Below are 9,043 nucleotides of genomic sequence, written 5' to 3'. Positions count from 1 at the left end.
CGCCTTCATTCTCCTAACAATCAACTCAGTATTCTGCAGCTTTCCAAAATAGAGGTCCCTCTCCTTCTCCAGGTCTTCCACAGCTGCTTTCAGCAAATGAATGAGCTCTGCCGACTCCTCCTCTCCGTTATCGACTCATGCCTTTTTATTTAACATGGGGCCCGATTAAGTTAGAAGCTACACCATTCCTCTGGGAGCTACTGCTGTTCTCTGTGGAGCAATTTTCACCATTTTCTTTATGGCTTGAGAAGGATCTGTTTTCGCAGTCTTCGCTTCTTTGGTTCCCACCAAACTGTCTCTGCACTGGAGTATAGTGACTTTTGGGGTTTGTTGAGAACAGGCGCTGCAATAATGGGTGCTGGTGCAGTCTCCTGACCTTGTCGGGCTGCCACCGGGTCATAATATTTTCCATCATAATTTGCATCAAAATCTTTTTTTATTTTCATTGTTTATTGGCGAAAACAAAACACTCAACCATAACAAGTATACAAACTAAAACGACATATATACGTAAAATGTCATTTTAGCATTCCATAAAAGATTAAAATAAATAATTTACACAATAAAATTTAATTCATCAATTTCATTCAATGTTAATGAATTTAAAAAACCCACAACACAAATAGATACTTAACTATTACCACCACTCAGACATATAATCTCCAAAAACTTTGCAAGTCGAGAAACTTCACTTTACCTAAACATGTGGCTAAAAAGTCTGTTGTTTGGAGCTCAGCTTACTACAATGCATTATCAGATGGTCCAAATTTTAAATAGTCTGATTCTCCACAGAATCGGCAGTGTACATAATCTACCTTCAAGTCTCTAAAACATTTCTGAACTTCACACGTCCTGTAGCAATTCCATCTAAATCTCATGAAGTCCTTTTGAACTTTTGGACAGGGGAATAGGTTCCAGTGCACAGCTAAAGGTTCCATAACCTTATGTTCGTGGCTAAAATGTGACATGCTAGCTCCACTATGAAATTCATTCATTACAATGCATCAATCAGATTTCATCAGACTTCTTTTTACACTGTTAGGAGTAATCTTTAAAGCTCCCACTGATGATCCTTTTTCACACAGTATATTATCACAGAAACTGACAAACATACAGAGCTCTTTCTCTGTTTTTAATTGCATAATTTTATTCAGTTCCTGATATATTGAGTCAGAACAGAGAACCAACATTTTTCTATAAAAAGCCAGCCACTTCCATCTGACCATCAACTTAATACTGCAAATACCAAGGTCATATGGTATTGCCAATGTTGGAACTGCTTTCAGAATACCCAAAACGCCTCTCCAAACCCTACTTTCCATTTAATTTTGAAAGAATCCATGTAGGGTAAATCTCAACTCCATATGTTAGCTTTGGGATCACTGTTGAGGTGTAATATTTAACTAACGGGACCAAGGAGAATTTACAAAATTTATTTTTTATGTATTTCAACTGGCCGACCATCTGATCAGTACGATGGATACAATAACTTAGCATTCTATCTCCGTTCAAAGTTCCAGTGATATAAAATCCTAAGTATTTAAACTCTTGACCTTCACCAATTTCACTCCACTCAGAAAACAACTGCTCTTAGCTATGCTCTTTTTTGAAGTGAAGGTCAAGACCTTAGTTTTCTCTGCATTGAGGCGTAGACCATTTCTGTTAGTATACCCATCAAAAGCAGTGATTACCCTTTGCAAACCAACCACAGAGGTATCACACAAGAGAAAATCGTCAGCATATATTTTCCAGACAACTCTCATTGGCCCAATTTTGGGAGGTGAAAAAGCAAGATTGCCAATTTCTTCCTCCACGTCCCAGACATAGAGGTTGAAAAGGCAAGGGGCTAAAATACAGCCCTGTCTTAGACCATTGTCAACCATAATTGCTTTAGAAATGGCCCCGCCTTGTTAAGCCTTACCTGGATTGATGTTGAATCATGCAATTTGATTATCTGTTTCAAAAGGCCCTGTGGAATACCCCAGTTATTTAATTTCCACCAAAGTCGATTCCTACTTTCCAGGTCGAATGCTGCACTCAGGTCAATTGAGGCAACATGAATGGTTTTATACCGACCAGTCTTAACTGAATCCTGGAGACGTCTAAGGATGTAGCCATTTATTATTGTTCCTTGACTTGTTCTGAATCCTGGCTGCCATTTTGTAATATCCACCCTTCCCTTGCCCAAATTTCAAGATGATTCAACAAAATTTGCGGCAAAGATTTTACTATCTGCATCAATGATTGAATTAGGGTGGTAATTCTTAGGGTCACATCAAGGGCCACTCTTATAGATTGGTATAATGTAAGTCGTGCTCCAAGTATTGTTCATTTTTAACAATGTCATTAAATAAGATCGATAGAATAGCAGACCACACCTTTGTAGTTTCCTTAAGGACCTTGTTAGATGCATTATTGGGGCCTGGTGCCTTTGATTGACTGGCTCTTGCAATAACATCGAATATAATTTGTGGTTAGAAGTCAATCCAGCTGCAACATAAAGCTGCAAGGGGAACTTTGCAAGACCAGAAGCCTTCACAATGGGAGGCAGGCAGCAGCCCCTGCCGTACAGCTGAGGAACGAGAAAAGCTGTCTGCGTCCAAGCACAGGTGCAGCTGGAGCTGCAGAAGCTGCCGGGATCAGAGGGGATGCAGACTGCAGGCAGAGCAGAGAAGCCGGCGTATATGAGGAGACTTGGCCAGAAAAGTGGCGGACTGCACTTTAGCTCTTGAGAAGGCAAGCGGGAACAGTGGAAGCCGCCGTAAGGAGCCGCGAAGAACCGGTAAGTGTTAGAAGACACTGCAGGAACCAGAGCGCTTCGAAGGGACTGCAAATATGCAATGGCCCATAAGCACAAGTGAGTGCAAATTCTTTTGAATGCCCAACTAAATGAAAATTGCTTTTTGAATTAAAGCACATTATATTGATATTGATGAGCCAATCCTTGGCCCCGGCAGGCGGAAGCCGACCCCTTCAATGAAGGCCCCATAAGTAAGGCCCCCTGTTTGTGCTTGGCGGGGCCTGGGAGGGCTCGCAGGGCCCCCTCCTTGAACCTTCCCTTATCACCTCATGGAACAGCCACCAGGTATGCAGTCTGTTACCCTGCGAACTTGGACCGCTGGAACTTTGTGCGCCCCTCAAGAATACTCTGAGTCATGACTGGACATTGTTATCGGTTTCTCCACAGACCTAAACAGCTGTTGAACGAAAGTGTGCCTATGCCATTCTGCCTTCCTTGCCTTACTTAATCCTCCTTTCAATGTATTTGTAAGCTTGGTGTGCAAATTCGAATCCTGGTGTGTTTTTTTAACATCTTGCACCCTATTTTGCATTGCATTCTGTGCTTCCTGTGCCAAGTAAAATCCTGGTGTTTTTTTACATCTTGCACCCCATTTTGCATTGCATTCTGTGCTTCCTGTGTAAAGTTGAATCCTGGTGTGTTTTTTTTAACATCTTGCACCCCATTTTTTGCGCTGCATTTTGCATTACATTCTGTGCTTCTTGTGCATAATCAAATCCCTGGAGTTTTCTTTAACATCTTTGCACCCCACTGTCGGCACTAAAGTGTTCCCATTGCACCTGTTTCCTTGCTTCCCTTGGCTACTAGGCCGTCTGGTAAGCTGTGATCATACTGTGCTGTGCAGCCCCTCCACTATTTTCCTCCTACCCTCCGCCGCCCCATGCCACTCACCATCTCCCCTATCTTTTCTAACTGCAATACTATCACCTCCCTCTCTCACGAAGTATGGAAGAAAAAAGTTTAAAAAAGATATTCTGACCACTAACCCTGGGCTACCTATCGCAGACACCTATGTCAGCGCAAATTCCAGACAGATTTTCACTGATATCCTCTTTTCTGTCCAGATCTATGGACTCCTCATCTTATCTCTACCCTCTCTCCTCTCACATCTTCACCCATTAATGGTGTCACTAGATGGGAAGTACTCCTTGCATACTTCTCATCATCCAGGTATATCATTAATGTCTATCACAATGGCACCATCTTGGTTCAGAGTCCTCAACTCAACATCCTCTTCTTTGACTGACACTTGCCGCCCCTTGTCAGCTTTCCACCTCTTAACCCTTTTGTCTCTCTCTCTGTCCCACCGTCTCCGACTGGTGTACCACGCCCCCGTAACCGTCCTTGGAAAACGTTCAAAGGAAGTGACCTCTTGCATCTAGCCACGCTTAATGCTCGTTCTGCCATCAAACACTCTGCCGACATCTGCCTCCTCCTTGAAGACCTTGACCTTGATATTCTTGCTTTCACCGAGACATGGTTCAATGCCAGCTCAGTCACTGCTTTTGACTCCCTTCTCCCTGATGGCTATAAGATAATCTCCAAGCCTCACACTAACAGTGCTGGCAGTGGGGTTGCTCTGATCTTCCCTGAGTGGGTCCGTTCTTCCACCATACCCACCCAGGCTTACTCTTCCTTCGAGAGCCTGGTGTGCAGGCTGGTCATCTCTCCCACCTCCTCCCTTACCATTGCCACTATCTACAGGCCACCTGGCTCTACCACCTCGTTCCTCTCCGAATGGGCTGATGTCTCCTCTTCTCTTCTTCTCACAACCACCTCTAAACTCCTTCTCCTGGGTGACTTCAAAATCCACCTTGACTCCTCAACTACGGCATCCACTCTCTTCCATGATCTCTGCACCTCGCTCTCCCTCTCCATTCTCTCGTCTGATCCTACCCACGCGTCTGGACACACCCTTGATGCCTTTTCCACAATGATCTTTTGCTCGCCCCCAAACTCATCAACCCACTCTCCTGGTCAGACCATTCTCTCCACTCCTCTCGCCTGGGTCCTCTCGGCCGTCTGACCGCACCTCCCCAACCCTGCCATCCTCGTTCACCAACATCCGTCCGATGAAACGAGTGTCAGCCGCTGCCTTTGCATCTACCTTCATCCTCCTTCTCTCCCCACTACAGACACTACCTCTGACTCCGCTGTCAACAACCTCCATCTTGCCATCACTAATACTCTGGACTTCCTTGCCCCAGTCATGAGGATCCACCTGAAACATGCCTCCAAGCGTAACACCTGGTACGACTCTGAACTTGCAGAACTGAAATGCAAGTGCAGAGCTGCTGAATGGAAGTGGCAGACATCAGGCTCACCCTCTGATAAACTGGCCTGTTGCCTGCTCCAAAGGCAATACAGACTATCCATCCCCTCCAGGAAAAGGGCCCACATCCAGGCTTGCATCTCTAGTGCATCCAAAAACATGGCTGAACTCTGCAAGGAACTAGCCAACCTTTCTGCAGTCTCCTTCTCACCTCTTCCCCCCCAGGCTCTCTGAAACACACTGGCCACACACTTCACTGAAAAAACTCAAGACATCCTGAGCAGCCTTGCTTCCATCTTCCCCTCACCTTCCCCCACCACCCTGCCTCCTATGGCCTCCCATCCCCCCCTCTACCTTTCTCTCCTCTTTCTCTCCTATCATACCTGATGAGATCACCAGAGTTGTCCGCTCCATGAAGGTCTCCTCCGAAGAGGTCTCCCCCTGTTCCTCCAGAACCATTAAGGACAATATTGACTCTCTTGCCCCTGCACTTACTGATTTCTGCAACCAGGACCTTTCCCTGCCTCCCTCAAGCACCTTGTGCGTCCCCTCTTGAAAAAACCTTCTACAGACCTGTCTTGTCTAGCTAACTACCACCCGTCTCTATCACCGCCTTCCTCAGGAAAGTCTTTGAGAAGTTGGCCTTCCCCCAACTGACCCAGCACACTGAAGTTGCTGGTTGCCTACACGACCATCAATCTGGATTACTAGCATCCAGAGGCATGGAAACTGCTCTTCTGAACACCCTTGAGGAACTGCTCACATCTCTTGGCTCCAACTCTCCAGCTGTTCTCATTCTACTTGATCTCTCTTCTGCATTTGACCAGGTGAACCACTCCATCTTGATAAAACGACTCTACGATACCCTAGCTATCTTGTAGTGGGTACTGGCCTGCTGACCTCCTTCCTCAATAAACATCCATCTCAGGTTATTCTGGGCTCTTTCTCCTATCCCACCTCTATATCCACCTGCAGCATCCTCCAGGGCTCCACCTTTCTCCCTGGCTCTTTAACACCTATCTTGCTTTGCTTGCACACCTCATTTCCACCTTCTCCCCATACTCCAGTGTTATACAGATGACACACAACTCTTCTTCAAACTTCCCTCTGACCCTCTCCTTACTTCCTCCATCATTTCTGACTGCCTAGTTGCCTTCTAGTCCTGGTGTGCCTCCAATGATCTCTGCCGCAATGCTGGCAAGACTGAGATCCTTCCCATTGGGACACCTGCTCCCTCTTTCTTCCCCTCACTCTGGCCACCTTTTATGGGCTCTCCCCCTTCTCCTTCATCTTAAGCCAGAAACCTTGGAGTCATCTTCGACTGCTCTCTTGCCTTCCCCCCTCACAGTCAGGACCTTGTCAAGAAGGCCTACTTTCAACTCCACCTCCTCAAAGGAATCCTTCCTTTCCTTACTTTCCCTCAGAAGCTCATTGTTTCTAGAGATCTGTTTCTCTCTAGGCTAGACTACTGCAATGGCCTCTTCCTTAATCTACCCTCTTCGTCTCTACAACCCCTCCAGCTAATCCAGAACATTATCCTTGGACTCAAGCCCAGGGACCGCATCTCTCCAGCCCCAAAATCCCTCCACTGGCTCCCGGTTGCTGCTAGGATCAAATTCAAATCCCTCTGCATCATCCATAGCGCTGTCTGGGGCCGGGGACCACGCTTTCTACAACTGGCTCTCACTAAATACTCTCCCTCCAGATCTTTACATTCCTCTGGCACCAACTATCTGTGTGTCAAACACTTCACTAAACAGCGAGCTGGTGGCCGATCTCTTTCCTCGGCAGTCTCCCTCCTATGGAACAGCCTCCCCCTTCCTCTTCGTCTTGAGCCGGATCTCTTCAAATTCTGTAAGCTCCTCAAGACCTTCCTTTTCACCTCCTCCTTCCTTACCTCCTTCCTCTGCTAAACCCCTCAGTTGCTAAGATTGGTGACCACGGCCCTTATGTCTCCACCTGGACCTTGGCCTCCCACACCCAATCACCTTCAGCCTCTGCCCGCTCCCAGCACTTGCCTTGGCACCCACTGCCCTGTCCCACCACAGGCCTGCACGCACTTATTTATTGGCAGTTGACCCCTTCACCAAGTCCCTTAACAGCTGTTTACTCCCTAGCACTTCCCCTGTGGTACTCCTAGCACTTACCCCCCACTCCCTCACCCCTTCCCTCTCTCTGCACTTGCACGTTCTGAATGCTCACAAGGCCTAGTAGGTCCACCTCAATCTTTCATTGTTATATTTGCATTTCATTCCCATGTTCTCTCCCTGCTGCCGTGTGGGCGCTTTGAAACACAATTTACTTGATGTATAAGCGCCTTATAAATGCACAATAAATAAAATAAGACCCATGGAGACAGGCAGAGGGTGAGACACAGGGTGGGGTATTGGCATGCCACCAATATCGACAGGGTTAACAACTTAATTAGAACATATGACATGGGGGAGCTCAGAAGCTTTCAGTGCAGAGCGTCTTCTCCAGTATCAACCAAACATGAAACCTTTTGACCACTGACAGTACAATCTACCTAGGGAGCAGCGGGATTATGCAGGATGAGCAAAGGAATAATCTCATACACCATTGGCTGTTCTAACAAGTTTCCAAAGATGATGGCAGATGAAGTGGATGCAACATTAGACTAAAGGGGAATGTGGGCTGCACACCTCTTTTGCCATGCTGTGCTGTATTTGGACATTCTGCTTTCCAGTGACCAAATTCTTTGCAATAATTACATTGATTACATTATACACATTCCCAACAGTCTTTCAGCAGCTGCTGAATATTCAGCAGTATAAGCTTCACTTTCTTTCTGTCTTTCTGCTTTTCATAAAAGTGCTGTGCAGCCAACAGAACCTAAGACAAGTTCTTTCCTTCCCAACCAATTAAGATAGATGTCATCCCTTCAGCCACCTTGGGTTGCAGACACATAGAAAACTGTGATACTACGGCTTGCTGGGCAACAACAGGAGCATCTAAGATGCCTGATTATTGTTCAAAACATTGTTTCAGCTATTCGAGATAGTCCGCAGGTTGTTCACTCTATGCTTCGTTGTATGTATTGATTTGTGACCATCTTTCTGGTGCAGATTTCAATGATGGATTGTGGTAATCTGTATGTAAATGCTTTTAATCCCTCGGTGGGGGGTTCTTCAACTGGCCAGCTACTGTGTTGCTTAAGCATGGCAAAGTTATCTGCAGGGAAAGCAGCTCTCAGCAATTGGTTAAGATCAGCACAGGTGGGTCTATAGAAGCCAATAATGACCCATAGCTCTTCTTGAAATTTGACGGGGTCCTCTCAAATAATTTTAAGGACTTTCTGAACAATATTAAACAGGTCAGTTTCGCTCCACAGGGTCAGGGTAGCACATAGTAACTACTGTGTTCCCTCCTCTGGGGCGCAGGGACGTCTTTTGAGGGTCGCTAAGGGTCGCAATTGCAACCCTTGGCATCCCCCAAGCGACCCCTGGCCCTGACTTTGTGACCCGTGGTAGTGGTGGGGGGTGGGGGTTCGGATTGCAAAAATAAATAATGTTTTTTTTTTTTAAAACACTCGACTTAAAAAATAATATTTCAGTTTCAGTCTTGCGAAATGGAAATAATTTCTTTTTGAAGTCAGTGCGAGTGACTTAAAAAAAAAGATTTCATTTTGAAATCCGGGCCGATTTACCCCACCCCGCCCCCTCCAGGACATGGATGTTTCTGGCTCCTGTGCTCTGTTGCGCATGACAGGAACCAGAGCTGGTTCCTTACGTGCGTGATGGAGCATGGGAGCCAGAGTCATGCCTGCAGAGGAGGAGCTGCAGCAACAGATTCTGAAAGGTAAGGTGAGAGAGAGACTGACAGACAGGGAGAGAGAGAGAGAGAGAGAGAGAGAGACAGACAGGGAGAAAGAGAGAGAGAGAGAGAGAGAGGGAGAGAGAGAGACAGAGAGAGAGAGAGAGAGAGAGAGAGAGAGACAGGGGGAGAGACAG

At 46.2% G+C, this 9,043-nt stretch overlaps 1 pseudogene; it reads right to left on the bottom strand.

Moving 5' to 3' along the window:
- The window catches only part of LOC138525907 (microtubule-associated protein RP/EB family member 1 pseudogene), a 599-nt pseudogene extending 153 nt beyond the window's left edge, over positions 1–446 (bottom strand).
- Positions 447–9,043: the final 8,597 nt, after the last annotated feature.

This window comes from Ambystoma mexicanum, chromosome 7p (genome assembly GCF_040938575.1).
Source record: "Ambystoma mexicanum isolate Mex_15411 chromosome 7p, UKY_AmexF1_1, whole genome shotgun sequence".
In the NCBI taxonomy this organism is placed as follows: Eukaryota; Metazoa; Chordata; class Amphibia; order Caudata; family Ambystomatidae; genus Ambystoma; species Ambystoma mexicanum.
The sequence above is the reverse complement of the archived record's forward strand: the minus strand, read 5'-3'. Positions and strand labels throughout refer to the sequence as shown.